Source organism: Salmo salar, chromosome ssa01, assembly GCF_905237065.1.
Source record: "Salmo salar chromosome ssa01, Ssal_v3.1, whole genome shotgun sequence".
Lineage (NCBI taxonomy): Eukaryota > Metazoa > Chordata > Actinopteri > Salmoniformes > Salmonidae > Salmo > Salmo salar.
The window spans coordinates 39,029,778-39,047,229 of NC_059442.1; the positions used below are offsets into that span (position 1 = coordinate 39,029,778).

General features: G+C 42.5%; 1 protein-coding gene across 4 annotated transcripts in view; it reads left to right on the top strand.

Moving 5' to 3' along the window:
• Positions 1-17,452, top strand: part of fbxo34 (F-box protein 34) — a 48,872-nt gene that overhangs the window by 16,481 nt on the left and 14,939 nt on the right. Inside the window, exon 2 of one of the 4 annotated variants that reach the window (XM_045717668.1) lies at positions 3,530-3,619. The exons of the other annotated variants lie outside the window; for them this stretch is intronic. The gene's annotated coding sequence lies outside the window, so the exon portion shown is untranslated. The remainder of the gene's footprint in view (positions 1-3,529; positions 3,620-17,452) is intronic. 4 annotated transcript variants of the gene reach the window in all.

Here is a 17,452-nt window from a genome sequence, read left to right on the forward strand (position 1 = left end):
GTCCGCCAAACCCAGATTAGTCCGTCGGACTGCCAGATGGTGAAGTGTGATTCATCACTCCAGAGAACACGTTTCTACTGCTCCTGAGTCCAATGTTAGCGAGCTTTTCACCACACCAGCCTACGCTTGGTATTGCGTATGGTGATCTTAGGCTTGTGTGCGGCTGCTCGGCCATGGAAACCCATTTCATGAAGTTCCCGACAAACAGTTGTTGTGCTGACGTTGCTTCCAGATGCAGTTTGGAACTTAGTAGTGAGTGTTGCAACCTAGGACAGACAATGTTTACGCTCTATGTACTCAGCAGTCCCATTCTGTGAGCGTGTGTGGTCTACCACTGTTTTCGTTTCTCTGTAGCATATGTCTGTCCATACCATAACTCCACCGCCACTATAGGGCACTCTGTTCACACCATTGACCTCAAACTGCTCGCCCATACACGCTCTCTGCCATCTGCAAGGTACACTTCTCCAGCATGACAGTGGCCATCGAAGTTGAGCATTTGCCCACTGACGTCAGTATCGGCGCCGAACTGCAGTCTGGTCAAGACCATAGTGAGGATGTCGAGCACCCAGATGAGCTTCCCTGACAGTTTGCACAACCAAAGAATTTGCATAAACTCTGTTTCATCAGCTGTCTGGGTGGCTGGTCTCAGACGATCCCGCAGGTGAAGAAGCCGGATGTGAAGGTCCTGGCCTGGCGTGGTTACACATGGTCTGCGTTTGTGAGGCCGGTTGGACATACTGCCAAATTCTCTAAAATTATGTTGGAGGCGGCTTATGGTAGAGGAACATCTGTGGCATTTTTGTTCAGTGTAGAATCGCGATTATTGCGATACTTGGGTGCCGATGCGATATGTATTGTGACAATATCGTATTGTGAGGTCCCTGGCAATTCCCAGCTCTGCTATTGACTGGAGTCATGAGCTGTGAAGTGCATTAAGTGTTTGAACTAATTTAAGTTGTTTTGGTAATGATGGATTTATACCAAGGGGGCAGAAAAGCATGTTTTGTTAGCGTGGTCTCAAATCTATTAAACTAAGCTTCTTTCTCTCTCTGGACTGGTTGGTTTCCTGATGTATTGTTGGCTATACTTTACAGTACCAGCCTATATTAGAAAATCCCCTCAAATTTCAGCAGCTGGACTCGATAGCACTTTTAGTGCTTGTCAATCAAGTGCTTGGTAATGGAAATAGCTTTGTATAAGAATTGCAGTGTGCAGCCCCACCCCTCCTTTTCCTGACTGTTTAAAGTGCTATTGTATTAGGATGGAAACTCCTCAGTAAGTTCAGGTAAAGGAAGCGCCTTATGAAAGGAAAGGGTAGCCCATAGAAAAATAATCACTAGAATGTGCATCCCGAGTCAAGTCAATGGGTCTCTAATGACCCAGAGCATTTTAAAAATGACTGTAATATTGATTATATTTCTATGTTGTAGCTATGCCTCATGGATAGGGACATGGTGCAGCAGCATCAGAATTTGGTATCGTCTAGAAGCTGCTACTGATGAAATTGGAGAGGCTGTGCTCTGTGGGCTTCTTTGTCATTCAGGGTGTCCTCTTATCGACCTAGTCATGGGACTGGAGCATTGGCTTGGCACAGGTTTGTTTGTGTATGACGGGGTAAATGTAGTTGAGTGGAGTAGCAGGAGAGAATCTAAAACCTATAATCATGAGGTAGCTTACTATACTCTTGAATAATGCAACGATTCACAAGCAAAGGGTTTATTTTGTTCGTACACACGTTAAATCTAACTTGCAAGACAATAGCTGTGCTATCTAGATACAGCTAGTACGTTGGCATATCAAACATGAATGTTTACTACCTCACATACGACTATAAAAGTACAGTGAATTTATTTTACAATCGTTTCATTCTGAACAGAACCACAGTTGAGATTCCACAGGGAGAGTTCACCCAAATTACAAAATTACATCCAAAATGACACATTGGTTTCCTTGTCTATGGACTGCTTAAAGGGTTGGAGGAAATCCATGCTTTGGTTTTGTTTCCAAATGCTAACGTTTTAGCATTTTTGGACAGAGATCCCATTCAAGTCTTGGTACTGATTTAGTAGCATTTTTCATGCATCATGTCCAAGTAATCTGAAAGTATCTCAAATTGATTCTGAAGCTCATTAAAGTAATTTACAGATGATTTGAACATGATGTGCAAAAAATGCTAATATCGGTCCCATGACTTGAATGGGATTTGTGCTGCGTGCATTTCGAAATGGTGCCAGGGAAACTTAACCAAAGCATGGATTTATGTCGTACCTTGTCAAGACTGCTTACAAGGTAAGAAAAAAAGATAACAATTTGTAATTTGGGTGTACTATCCCTGTTGCTACGGTAACAATTTCATAATGTAACAGGCTATTAACCTCTAGTATCATTGGGACGCTAGGGTCCCACCTCAACAACAGCCAGTGAAATTGCAGGGCGCCAAATTCAAACAGAAATCCCATAATTAAAATTCCTCAAACATACAAGTATTATGCACCATTTTAAAGATAAACTTCTTGTTAATCCAACCACAGTGTCCGATTTCAAAAAGGCTTTACGGCGAAAGCACACCATGCGATTATGTTAGGACAGCGCCTAGCCACAAGAAACCATAGACATTTCACAGCCAAGGAAAGGACTCACAAAAGTCAAACATTTTGACATTTTGATACAGCCTCAAAAGAGAATTAAAAAAAGGAATAGATGGCTAAATGGTTACTATTTACTAACCTTTCATCTGGTGGCACTCCCAGGACTCCATGTTACACAAATGTTCGTTTTGTTCGATAATGTCCCTCTTTATGTCCAAAAACCTCAAGGCACAAAGCGTGCTCTCACACCCAGACGAAAAGTCAAAAGAGTACAATATAAGTTCGTAGAAACATGTCAAAAGATGTTTAAAATCAATCCTCAAGTTGTTTTTGTCATAAATAATCAATATTTCAACCGGACAAAAGCTTTGTCAATAGAAAAGGAGAAACAAGAAAGGCACGCTCCCGATCGCGCACTGGCTTCATGTCTGGAAATTTCCACTGTCCACTCATTGAAAGTGCTGTATCTCCCTCATTTTTTAGAGTAAAAGCCTGAAACAATGCCTAAAGACTGGCCACATGTAGAAGAAGCCATAGAGATTGTGAACTGGGTCCTAAGTCTTTGTATGGTAGATAGGCTTTCAATGGAGAAACAGCCTTTCAAAATAATAGTACTTCCTGGATGGATTTTCCTCAGGTGTTCACCTGCCATATAAGTTCTGTTATACTCACAGACATTATTTTAACAGTTTTGGAAACTTTAGTGTTTTCTATCCAAATCTACCAATTATATGCATATCCTAGCTTCTGGGCCTGAGTAGCAGGCAGTTTAATTTGGGCACGCTTTACATCCAAAATTCAGAATGCTGCCCCCTACCCTAGTGAAGTTAACTGCAATTTCAGATAACTCAATAAAACATGTCTTAAATATAATGAAAATGTCTACGCATTTTTTGCCATTTCAAAAACATTGGTCTGCTATTTGTTTTTTACTGTAGGCATGTTGGGCTCAAGGAGACAATTCTGTTTACACTTCCCTGCTTGGAGATGGGCATCTATCGGGCGACTGTCATGGGTGGCCTCTGGAGGTAGCTTTTGAGATGATTTTACATTACAGTAATGTCTCTCGAGAATGATTCGATACCTCTCGAAGATCCTTAATCCTTAGATTGACCTGTGAATCAATCTAAGTAACATAAAAAATAGCTTTGTTGCATTTGCTGCATCTCAATCCGGCAATGTCGGCATTCCTCATTTGCAGTGGAAGGTGGCCGAGCTACAGTGGTGTTTGTCAGACCTGAGACATCCCGAAAAATCGTTTTTGCCTACAAACTAATATGACCACTCTATGGAAAGATGAGACCCTCGCGAACACGATGGTGTCCTCCGTTTTCCTCCACGGAAGTCGGTATAGTTAATGTGCCAGCTTTTGTTTGTAGCGTCCGACCCTTTTGGGCTACAAATGAGTGACACCACTGTAGAAAGGGGAGTCTCTCACGAACACTATGGTAGGCCTAGGCGGTATTTTGGAAATAGCCATGGGTTGGTATTTCTATACCGTCAATATGTTAACTATTTCTTTATCAATACATTTTTATTTTTGAAGCATTTTAAGTAAATACCTGCAGTCAACTTGTGTAACGCGTTAGGGGATAAAGCAGATTACGTTCTTATTTTACGTTATGAAGCTTACTAGTTCCCCAGCACATTTGAGCCAGTCAACTATTTGTTTGTAAATAGTAACAGGAGAAAGTTGGAGCAGGTGAATCCAGCTGTGCATTAACAGTGGTCGCCTTTTATATTGAAAGTCATGTTTTTTATTTTTTATTGCTTCAATACAGGGATCAGGTGATGTGCAACTATAGTTTTCCTTCACAGAAAATATCTTCGTGCAACACATTTGACATAAAATACCTTAGTTTTCATCAGATGAGAACTGAAGTGTAACACAATTTGGCTTGCAGCCGCACAAGTAAATGAGCTTCGAATGAAAAGGCAAGGTGTTTTTTGCAAAAATTATGCATCGCCATCATCTTTCTAATGTTTAGGCCTATCATAGAAAGAATGTAGACAGCTATACTACCGTTCAAAAGTTTGGGGTCACTTATAAATGGCCTTGTTTTTGAAAGAAAAGCACTTTTTTTTGTCCATTTTTAAAATGACATCAAATTGATCAGAAATACAGTGTAGACATTGTTAATGTTGTAAATGACTATTTGTAGATGGAAACGGCAGATTTGTAATGGAATATCTACATAGGTGTACAGAGGACTATTATCAGCAAACATCACTCCTGTGTTCCATGGCACGTTGTGTTAACTAATCCAAGTTTATAATTTTAAAAGGCTAATTGATCATTAGAAAACCCTTTTGCAATTATGTTAGCACAGCTGAAAACTGTTGTGCTGACTTAGAGGCAATAAAACTGGCCGCCTTTAGACTAGTTGAGTATCTGGAGCATCAGAATTTGTGGGTTTGATTACAGGCTCAAAATGGTCAGAAACAAAGGACTTTCTTAAACTCGTCAGTCTATTCTTGTTCTGAGAAATGAAGGCTATTCCATGCGAGAAATTGCCAAAAACTGAAGATCTCGTTCAACGCGGTGTACTACTCCCATCACAGAACAGCACAAACTGGCTCTAACCAGAATAGGAGGAGTGGGAGGCCCGGTGCACAACTGAGCAAGAGGACAAGTACATGAGTGTCTAGTTTGAGAAACGGATGCATCACAAGTCCTCAACTGGCAGCTTCATTAAATAGTACCCGTAAAACACCAGTCTCAACGTCAACAGTGAAGAGGTGCCTCCGGGTTGCTGGCCTTCTAGGCAGAGTTGCAAAGAAAAAGCCATATCTCAGACTGGCCAATAAAAAGAAAAGATTAAGATGGGAAAAAGAACAGACACTGGACAGAGGAACTCTGCCTAGAAGGGCAGCATCCCGGAGTCGCTTCTTCACTGTTGACGTTGAGACTGGTGTTTTGCGGGTGCTAGACTCTGTTAACACCACCCCTTGTTTAACTTGCTATCGAAGTGGCTCATTTATTTTTTTACCTTTTATTTAACTAGGCAAGTCAGTTAAGAGCAAATTCTTATTTTAAAATGACGGCCAAACCCTCCCCTTACCTGGACGATGCTGGGCCAAATATGTGTCGTGGCCGGTTGTGATACAGCCCGGGATTGAACCATTGTCTGTAGTGATGCTTCTAGCACTGAGATGCAGTGCCTTAGACTGCTGCACCACTCGGGAGGCCCCTATCGGGTTTGAGAAGTCAACGCCCTTTGGATTAGTTATTTGTACAGCTGCCACTGCTATCTTGATTTCCTTGTGTGTTTTTTCTCCTCTCCATCTCAGCCTGTCTGCTCCTCCCCCCTCTTCTCCAAGCAAAACAGGCAGGCCCATTGCCCTAGCGACTCCAGATTCCACACAGACACAGCGTGTACTGCTGCAGGAGAGCCAGTACTGCATGCGTCAACTTTTGTCCATTTACACAATCTCTTGTTCACATTCGCTTGTAAATGTCCAAAAATTACATTCAGTAGCTCTATATGTATAACTTAATGAGCTGGCTTGCCTGTCTTTGAAATTTGTTTTTCATTTCATTATTACTTGAGCAAATTTTGTTAGCCTTCTGGGCTTTTTTGCGTTTTTTGGACGCCCACTTGTGTACTTGCTCTATGACCCCCATAAGTGTCATGGGACTCGTCTGAAGGTAACCTATACAATTGAATGGAAGTATGGAGGTAGTTTTGTCGCTACAAAAAAAGGGGTTAAATATGTGTTCAAAACAAGATAAATATTTCTTGGTCTTTCTTACATCTTCTAGATATGAAACACTTCAAAACCTTATTCCTTACGATACATTGTTTTTACTGTATTGTTTGCTGTTTATTAATGCGTTTCTATGGGATATAGTAGTAAAGGCCAAATTCAATATTTAAGCAAAACAAAGAAAAAAGAAGCAAATAATCAAATGGCTTTATGACCATCTTAAAACAATTCTATATGTTGGCTGAGTAGAACCCCCCCCCCGCGCTTTGATTACAGTTAACCACACAATCTATGTGAAAAGAGCCTGTGTGTGTCTCTCTCTCGTGTGTGTTTGACCAGTTTAATCGTGCTGATTTGCTGTGCTGTACACGGAAGGCTTGGAAGAATTTGTGTGCATTTTACTTGCTTTAGTTTTACTCCCCTGCATGCATACACCCACACTCATACACTGGTGCTGTGCCGCAGGCAGGCCACAATGGGCAACAGAGAAGTGCTGGGTTGTGAGAACTCGCTAAAGAGAAAACGCCTCTGGAGAAGAATGTTGACGAACCAAATAGATCAGTCCCTCTCAAAAATAAAAATGCTATGTGAAATGGCCAAAGGCCTAGTTCCAGTTTTAATTTATTCTGGGTTGGTAATTCTATATTAATGCAATGATATTTATAGTATATCCATCCAAGATGGCATAGCAGTCAGACGTGTGTGTATATATATATATATATATATTTATTTATTTCGCTTCTAAAAACTCAACTTCAAAACACTCTCCTGCAACCAGCCTCACAAAATGTAAAATAAAATAAATGTATTCACCTCATCTGAAATCCACTACAGAAGCTAGCCAGTTCACCTCTTTCGTATCGTCTGAGATTCCCAACGATTGGAAAGCAGCTGCTTCAAGGGGGGGGACTCTTGACCCAAACTGCTATAGACCTATATCCATCCTACCCTGCCTTTCTAAGGTCTTCGAAAGCCAAGTCAACAAACAGATTACCGACCATTTTCGAATCCCACCGCACCTTCTCCGCTATGCAATCTGGTTTCAGAGCTGGTCATGGGTGCACCTCAGCCACGCTCAAGGTCCTAAATGATATCTTAACCGCCATCGATAAGAAACAATACTGTGCAGCTGTATTCATTGACCTGGCCAAGGCTTTCGACTCTGTCAATCACCACATCCTCATCGGCAGACTCAATAGTCTTGGTTTCTCAAATGATTGCCTCGCCTGGTTCACCAACTACTTCTCTGATAGAGTTCAATGTGACAAATCGGAGGGCCTGTTGTCCGGACCTCTGGCAGTCTCTATGGGGGTGCCACAGGGTTCAATTCTTGGGCTGACTCGCCTCTCTGTATACATCAATGATGTCGCTCTTGCTGCAGGTGAGTCTTTGATCCACCTCTACGCAGACGACACCATTCTGTATACTTCTGGCCCTTCTTTGGACACTGTGTTAACAACCTTCCAGTCGAGCGTCAATGCCATACAACTCTCCGGAACTCTCCTTCCGTGGCCTCCAGCTGCTCTTAAATACAAGTAAAACTAAATGCATGCTCTTTATCTGATCGCTGCCCACACCTGCCCGCCCGTCCAGCATCACTACTCTGGACGGTTCTGACTTAGAATATGTGGACAACTACAAATACCTAGGTGTCTGGTTAGACTGTAAACTCCTTCCAGACTCACATCAAACATCTCCAATCCAAAGTTAAATCTAGAATTGGCTTCCTATTTTGCAACAAAGCATCCTTCACTCATGCTGCCAAACATACCCTCGTAAAACTGACCATCCTACCGATCCTCGACTTCGGCGATGTCATTTACAAAATAGCCTCCAATACCCTACTCAATAAATTGGATGCAGTCTATCACAGTGCCATCTGTTTTGTCACCAAAGCCCCATATACTACCCACCACTGCGACCTGTACGCTCTCGTTGGCTGGCCCTCGCTTCATACTCGTCGCCAAATCCACTGGCTCCAGGTCATCTACGAGACCCTGCTAGGTAAAGTTCCCCCTTATCTCAGCTCGCTGGTCACCATACAGCACCCACCTGTAGCACGCGCTCTAGCAGGTATATCTCTCTGGTCACCCCCAAAGCCAATTCCTCCTTCGGCCGCCTTTCCTTCTAGTTCTCTGCTGCCAATGACTGGAACGAACCACAACAATCTCTAAAACTGGAAACACTTATCTCCCTCGCTAGCTTTAAGCACCAGCTGTCAGAGCAGCTCACAGATTACTGAACCTGTATATAGCCCATCTATAATTTAGCCCAAACAACTACCTCTTCCCCTACTGTATTTATTTATTTTGCTTCTTTGCACCCCATTATTTCTATTTCTACTTTGCACTTTCTTCCACTGCAAATCTACCATTCCAGTGTTTTACTTGCTATATTGTATTTACTTCACCACCATGGCCTTGTTTTGCCTTTACCTCCCTTATCTCACCTCATTTGCTCACATTGTATATAGACTTATTTTTCTACTGTATTATTGACTGTATGTTTGTTTTACTCCATGTGTAACTCTGTATGTGTCAAACTGCTTTGCTTTATCTTGGCCAGGTCGCAATTGTAAATGAGAACTTGTTCTCAACGTGCCTACCTGGTTAAATAAAGGTGAAATAAAAAATATTTTGATTGTGCATTTTCAGCATGTGTGGTTTTGTTAGCAAGATCAGGGCCTGTATCCACAAAGCTTATCGGAGTAAGAGTGCTGTTCCAGGATCAGTTTAGCCTTTAAGATCATGCTGACTAAGATTATATGGACAGGTCCTTTATCAGCACTTCTACTCAGATTTTTTGTCTTAATCACTTTGATTTCATTATCTTATTCATTATGATTTAGAAGGCAAAACCGATCTCAGCTCAGCACTCTTAATCTGAGAAGCGGATAAGTAGGCCTTTTTAATTTATGTTCAGTAGCTGCTGGAAAAATGTCTTTAGTTTGTAAAATGGGGACACTTTACATATGCAAGACAAAAAGTAGGCCTAGTGTGTTCTCACCCATTTCTCCTCAATTGTTCGTCTGTGCACGGCGAAGGATTCTGTGTCTCACTGAAAATGAGGTCATATTAATGTGAAATAGGTATAACTGATGCGCACCACTGTAAGGGGATGAGGAGCAAGCGGTGGCTGTGCACTCGTGGCTCTCATTCGCGCCACTGCTCGCTCTGTGTGCTACAAATCTACACAGTGTCCAGTTTAAGTACACCTAGTATCGGGTCGGACCCCACACCTACTCATTCAAGGGTTTTTCTTTTCTTTTACTATTTTCTACATTGTAGAATAATAGTGAAGACATCACCACTATGAAATACATGTAGTAACCAAAAAATGCTTAAACAAATAAATATATTTGAGATTCTTCAAATAGCCACCTTTTGCCTTGATAGCTCTGCACACTCTTGGCTTTCTCTCAACCAGCTTCATGAGGTAGTCACCTGGAATGCATTTCAGTTAACCTCTATGGGCTAGGTGGGACGCCTACTCAACAGCCAGTGTAATCCCATGGAATAATAATATTCAAATACCTCAAATGCAAAAACTTCAATTTTTCAAACATATGACTATTTTACACCTTTTTAAAGACAAGACTCTCGTTAATCTAACCACACTGTCCGATTTCAAAAAGGCTTTACAACGAAAGCAAAACATTAGATTGTCAGCAGAGTACCCAGCCAGAAATAATCAGACACCCATTTTTCAAGCTAGCATATAATGTCACATAAACCCAAACCACAGCTAAATGCAGCACTAACCTTTGATGATCTTCATCAGATGACAACCCTAGGACATTATGTTATACAATACATGCATGTTTTGTTCAATCAAGTTCATATTTATATCAAAAACCAGCTTTTTACATTAGCATGTGACTAGCATTCCGACCGAACACTGCCGGTGAATTTACTAAATTACTCACGATAAACGTTCACAAAAAACATAACAATTATTTTAAGAATTATAGATACAGAACTCCTCTATGCACTCTATGTCCGATTTTAAAATAGCTTTTCGGTGAAAGCACATTTTGCAATATTCTAAGTAGATAGCCCGGCATCACAGGGCTAGCTATTTAGACACCCAGCAAGTTTAGCACTCACCAAAGTCAGATTTACTATAAGAAAAATGTTATTACCTTTGCTGTTCTTCGTCAGAATGCACTCCCAGGACTTCTACTTCAATAACAAATGTTGGTTTGGTCCAAATAATCCATAGTTATATCCAAACAGCGGCGTTTTGTTCGTGCGTTCAAGACACTATCCGAAAGGGTAAATAAGGGTGACGAGCATGGCGCATTTCGTGACAAAAAAATTCTAAATATTCCATTACCGTACTTCGAAGCATGTCAACCGCTGTTTAAAATCAATTTTATGCCATTTTTCTCGTAAAAAAACGATAATATTCCGACCGGGAAAGCGTGTATACGTACAAAGAGAGAGAAAATAAAAACATCTCGTGCCGTTGTGCACGAGCCTGAGTCTCAGAGTACTCTGACCAGCCACTATCCAAACGCGATAATGTGTTTCAGCCTGGGGCTGCCTCGATATCATTCAGCTTTTTCCCGGGCTCTGAGAGCCTATGGGAGCCGTAGGAAGTGTCACGTTACAGCAAAGATCCTCAGTCTTCAATAAAAAGAGCCAAGATGAACAACAACTTGTCACAGGCCACTTCCTGTTCAGAATCTTCTCAGGTTTTTGCCTGCCATGTGAGTTCTGTTATACTCACAGACACCATTCAAACAGTTTTAGAAACTTTAGGGTGTTTTCTATCCAAAGCCAATAATTATATGCATATTCTAGTTACTGGGCAGGAGTAGTAACCAGATTAAATCGGGTACGTTTTTTATCCGGCCGTGTCAATACTGCCCCCTAGCCCTAACAGGTTAACAGGTGTGCCTTGTTAAAAGTGAATTTGGAATTTCTTTCCTCAATGCGTTTGAGCCAATCAGTTGTGTTGTGACAAGGTAGGGGTGGTATACAGAAGATAGCCCTATTTGGTTAAAAACCAAGTCCATATTATGGCAAGAACAGTTAAAATAAGCAAAGAGAAACAACAGTCCATTACTTTAAGACATGAAGGTCAGTCAATCCGGAACATTTCAAAGTGCAGTCACAAACAAATAATTTTATTGGACACATACACATGGTTAGCAGATGTTAATGCGAGTGTTGCGAAATGCTTGTGCTTCTTGTTCCGACAGTGCAGTAATATCGAACAAATTCACAACGACTACCTTATACACACACGTAAAGGGATGAATATGTACATATAAATATATGGATGAGCGATAGGCAAGATGCAGTAGACGTATAGAATACAGTAATAACATATGAGATGAGTAATGTAGGATACGTAGACATTATTGAAGTGACGTTATTTAAAGTGACTAGTGATACATTTAACAAATTAATTTAATAAAAGCTATTAGTGGCCAGAGATTTGAGTCTGTTGGCAGCATCCACTCTGTTAGTGATGGCTGTTTAACAGTCTGATGGCCTTGAGATGGAAGCTGTTTTTCAGTCTCTCGGTCCCAGCTTTGATGCACCTGTACTGACCTCGCCTTCTGGATGATAGCGGGGTGAACAGGCAGTGGCTCGGATGATTGTTGTCCTTGATCTTTTTGGCCTTCCTGTGACATCGGGTGCTCTAGGTTTCCTGGAGGGTAGGTAGTTTGCCCCCGGTGATGCGTTGTGCACACTGCACTACCCTCTGGAGAGCCTTGCGGTTGTGGGCGGCGCAGTTGCTGTACCAGGCGGTGATACAGCCTGACAGGATGCTCTCGATTGTGCATCTGTAAAAGTTGGTTTTCGGTGACAAGCCAAATTTCTGTTGCGCCTTCACCACGCTGTCTGTGTGGGTGGACCATTTTCAGTTTGTCCGTGATGTGTACGCCAAGGAACTTTCCACCGTCTCCACTACCGTCCTCCGCTTGGGGGTATGCTCCCTCTGCTGTTTCCTGAAGTCCACGGTTATTTCCTTTGTTTTGTTGACGTTGAGTGAGAGGTTATTTTCCTGACACCACGTTCCAAGGGCCCTCACTTCCTCCCTGTAGGCGGTATCAACTTTGTTGGTAATCAAGCCTACCACTGTAGTGTTGTCTGCAAACTTGATGATTGAGTTGGAGGTGTGCATGGCCACGCAGTCATGGTTGTACAGGGAGTGCAGGAGAGGGCTGAGAATACACCCTTGTGGGGCCCAAGTGTTGAGGATCAGCGGAGTGGAGATGTTGTTTCCTACCCTCATCACCTGGGGGTGTCCCGTCAGAATGTCCAGGTTCCAGTTGCGCAGGGTGGGGTCGAGACTCAGGGTCTCGAGCTTTATGACGAGTTGGGAGGGTGCTATGGTGTTAAATGCTGAGCTGTAGTCAATGAAAAGCATTCGTACATAGGTATTCCTCTTGTCCAGATGGGATATGACATATGAGTTACCTCTACTGCAGTGGATGAGTTCATTAGTTACCAGCCTCAGAAATTTCAGCCCAAATAAATGCTTCACAGAGTTCAAGTAACAGACACATCTCAACATCAACTGTTCAGAGGAGACTGCGTGAATCAGGCCTTCATGGTCGATTTGCTGCAATGAAACCACTACTAAAGGACACCAATAAGAAGAACACTTGCTTGGGCCAAGAAACATGAGCAATGGACATTAGACCGGTGGAAATCTGTCCTTTTGGTATGAGTCCAAATGTGAGATTTTTGGTTCCAACCGCCGTGTCTTTGTGAGACGCAGAGTAGTTGAATGGGTACTCTCCGCATGTGGTTCCCACCATGAAGCATGGAGATGGTGTGGGGGTGCTTTTCTGGTGACACTGTCAGTGATTTATTTAGAATTTAAGGTACACTGAACCAGCGACCTCTAGGCTTTGTAAGGGCTAATCGACCAAGAAGGAGATTGATGGAGTGCTGCATCAGATGACCTGGCCTCCACAATCACCCAACCTCAACCCAATTGAGATGGATTGGGATGAGTTGGACCGCAGAGTGAGGGGAAAAGCATCCAAAAAGTGCTCAGCGTATGTGGGAACTCCTTCAAGACTGTTGGAAAAGCATTCCCAGGTGAGGTATTGGAGTGTCTTCCCTGTGGCTCAGTTGGTAGAGCATGGTGTTTGCAATGCCAGCATGGTGTGTGCAACGCCAGGGTTGTGGGTTCGATTCCCACGGGAGCCAGTATAAAAAAGAAAGAAGAAAAATGCATGAAATGTATGCATCACTACTGTAAGTCGCTCTGGATAAGAGTGTCTGCTAAAAGACTAAAATGTAAGCTGGTTGAGAGAATGCCAAGAGTGTGCAAAGCTGTCATCAAGGCAAAGGGTGGCTACTTCGAAGAATCTAAAATATACATTTTGATTTGTTAAATACTTTTTTGGGTTACGTGATTCCATGTGTCATCCACCTCTGGCCTGCTGGCCCCCCTACCTCTGAGGAAGCACAGTTCCCGCTCAGCCCAGTCAAAACTGTTTGCTGCTCTGGCACCCCTGTGGTGGAACAAGCTCCCTCACGACGCCAGGACAGCGGAGTCAATCACCACCTTCCGGAGATACCTGAAACCCCACCTCTTTAAGGAATACCTGGGATAGGATAAAGTAATCCTTCTAAACCCCCCCCCCCCCCCCCTAAAAGATTTAGATGCACTATTGTAAAGTGGTTGTTCCACTGGATATCATAAGGTGAATGCACCAATTTGTAAGTCGCTCTGGATAAGAGCATCTGCTAAATGACTTAAATGTAAATGTAAATTTCATTGTTTTGATGTCTTCACTAATTCTACAATGTAGAAAATAGTTAAAAACCCATGAATGAGTAGGTGTTCTAAAACTTTTGACTGTGTATGCATGCATGCAGTTGTAGTCGGAAGTTTACATACACTTAGGTTGGAGTCATTAAAACTCGTTCATCAACCACTCAACACATTTCTTGTTAACAAACTATAGTTTTGGCAAGTCGGTTAGAACATCTACTTTGTGCATGACACAAGTCATTTTTCCAACAATTGTTTAGACAGATTATTTCACTTAGAATTCACTGTATCACAATTCCAGTGGGTCAGACGTTTAGACACTAAGTTGACTGTGCCTTTAAACAGCTTGGAAAATTCCACAAAATTATGTAATGGTTTCTGATAGGCTAATTGACATAATTTGAGTAAATTGGAGGTGCACCTGTGGATGTATTTCAAGGGCAACCTTCACTCAGTGCCTCTTTGCTTGAGAAAATGGGAAAATCAAAAGAAATCAGCCAAGACCTCAGAAAAAACATTGTAGACCTCCACACGTCTGGTTCATCCTTGGGAGCAATTTCCAAACGCCTGAAGGTACCACGTTCATCTGTACGAACAATAGTACGCAAGTATAAACACCATGGGACCAGGCAACCGTCATACCTCTCAGGAAGGAGACACATTCTGTCTCCTAGAAATGAATGTACTTTGGTGCGAAAAGTGCAAATCAATCCCAGAACAACAGCGAACGACCTTGTGAAGATACTGAAGGAAACAAGTACCAAAGTATCTATATCCACAGTGAAACGAGTCCTATATTGCATAACCTGAAAGGCCGCTCCGCAAGGAAGAAGCCACTGCTCCAAAACCACCATTTAAAAAAAGCCAGACTACGGTTTGCAACTGCACATGGGGACAAAGATTGTACTTTTTGGAGAAATGTCCTCTGGTCTGATGAAACAAAAATAGAACTGTTTGGCCATAATGACCATCGTTATGTTTGGAGGAAAAGGGGGAGGCTTGCTAGCCGAAGAACACCATCCCAACCGTGAAGCACGGGGGCGGCAGCATCATGTTGTGGGGGTGCTTTGCTGCAGGAGGGACTAGTGCACTTCACAAAATAGATGGCATCATGAGGAAAGAAAATGTGGATATATTGAAGCAACATCTCAAGACATCAGTCAGGAAGTTAAAACTTGGTCATAAATGGACAATGACCCCAAGCATACTTCCAAAGTTGTGGAAAAATGGCTTAAGGACAACAAAGTCAAGATATTGGAGTGGCCATCACAAAGCCCTGACCTCAACCCTATAGAACATTTGTGGTCAGAACTGAAAAAGTGTGTGCGAGCATGGAGGCATACAAACCTGACTCAGTTACACCAGCTCTGTCAGGAGGAATGGGACACAATTCACCCAACTTATTGTGGAAGGCTACCTGAAACATTTGACCCAAATTAAACAATTTAAAGGCAATGCTACCAAATACTAAGTGAGTATGTAAACTTCTGACCCACTGGGAATGTGATGAAAGAAAGCTGAAATGAATCATTCGCTCTACTATTATTCTGAAATTTCAAATTTTTTAAATAAAGTGGTGATCCCAACTGACCTAAGATAGGGACTTTTTACTAGGATTAAATGTCATGATTTGTGAAACTGAGTTCAAATGTATTTGGCTAAGGTATGTTGACTTCCGACTTCAATTGTACGTGCATGCATATGTACAGTGCATTTGAAATTATTCAGACCCCTTGACTTTTTCCACATTATGTTACATCCTTATTCTAAAATGGATGAAACCATTTTTCCCCTTCAAAGATCTACACTTACTCCCCCATAATGACAAAGCAAAAAACATGTTTTACTAATGTACCCCCCAAAAATTACAAGTTTTCAGACCCTTTGCTCAATACTTTGTTGAAGCAACTTTTGGCAGGGTTTACTGCCTCGAGTCTTCTTGGGTATGGCGCTACAAGCTTGGCAGGCCTGTATTTGGGTAGTTTCTCCCAATCCTCTCAAGCTCTGTTAGGTTGGATGGCGAGCATTGCTGCATAGCTATTTTCAGTTCTCTCCAGAGATGTTCGATTGGGTTCAAGTCTGGGCTCTGTCTGGGCCGGCTCAAGGACATTGAGACTTGTCCCGAAGCCACTCCTGTGTTGTCTTGGCTGTGTGCTTAGGGTCGTTGGTTGTCCTGTTAGACTGGGGCGAAGGTTCACCTTCCGAGGTCCTGGTTTTCATCAAGGATCTCTCTGTACTTTGCTCCATTAGTCTTTCCCTCGATCCTGACTAGTCTCCCAGTCCCTGCCACTGAAAACGTCTCCACAGCATGATGCTGCCACCATCAAGCTTCATCTTAGGGATGGTGCCAGGTCTCGTCCGTATACGTGACGCTTGGCATTCAGACCAAAGAGTTCAATCTTGGTTTTATCAGACCAGAGAATATTGTTTCTCATGGTCTGAGAGTCCTTTAGTTGCCTTTTGGCAAACTCCAAGTGGGCTGTCATGTGCCTTTTACTGAGTAGTGGCTTCCGTCTAGCAACTCTACCATAAAGGCCTGATTGGGGGAGTGCTGCAGAGATGGTTGTCCTTCTGGTTCTCCCATCTCCACAGAGGAACTCTGGAGCTCTGTCAGAATGACCATCGGGTTCTTGGTCACCTCCCTGACCAAGGCCCTTCTCCCCCAGTTGCTCAGTTTGGCTGAGCGACCAGCTCTAGGAAGAGTCGTGGTGGTTCCTAACTTTTCCCTTTAAGAATGATGGAGGCCACTGTGTTCTTGGGGACCCTCAATGCTGCAGAAATGTTTTCGTACCCTTCCCCAGATCTGTGCCTCGACACCATCCTGTATCTGAGCTCTAAGGACAATTCCTTTGACCTCATGGCTTGGTTTTTGCTCTGACATGCACTGTCAACTGTGGGACCTCTTTTCGACACGGGTGTGCCTTTCCAAATCATGTCCAATCAATTAAATTTACCGCAGGTGGATGATCAATGGGAACAGGATGCACCTGAGCTCAATTTCAAGTCTCATAGCAAAGGGTCTGTAGTTATGTAAATAAGGCATTTCTGTTTTTACATTTTTATTCATTTTCAAATAAATCTAAACCTGTTTTCGCTTTGTCATTATGGGGTTTTGTGTGTAGATTGAGGGGGAAATTAATTTTGTCAATTTTTTTAGATTTACTGTAACGTGATAAAGGGGTCTGAGTACTGTTTTAGAACGCGCTGTGTATTTATCAATGTCCAGGAATGACCCGAATCCAGTGTAACCAAACATTTAGGATTTGAACCGCCTTGTCCAGCCACCCTGGCAGGGACAGTCTATGAAGAAAAGGTTCATATGATTGTGCACATCCTCAACTTGAGAATTCTGGTGCTGGGCTAATAAATAATGCTGATATGAAGGAATGAGTCGGGTAGTCTAATCA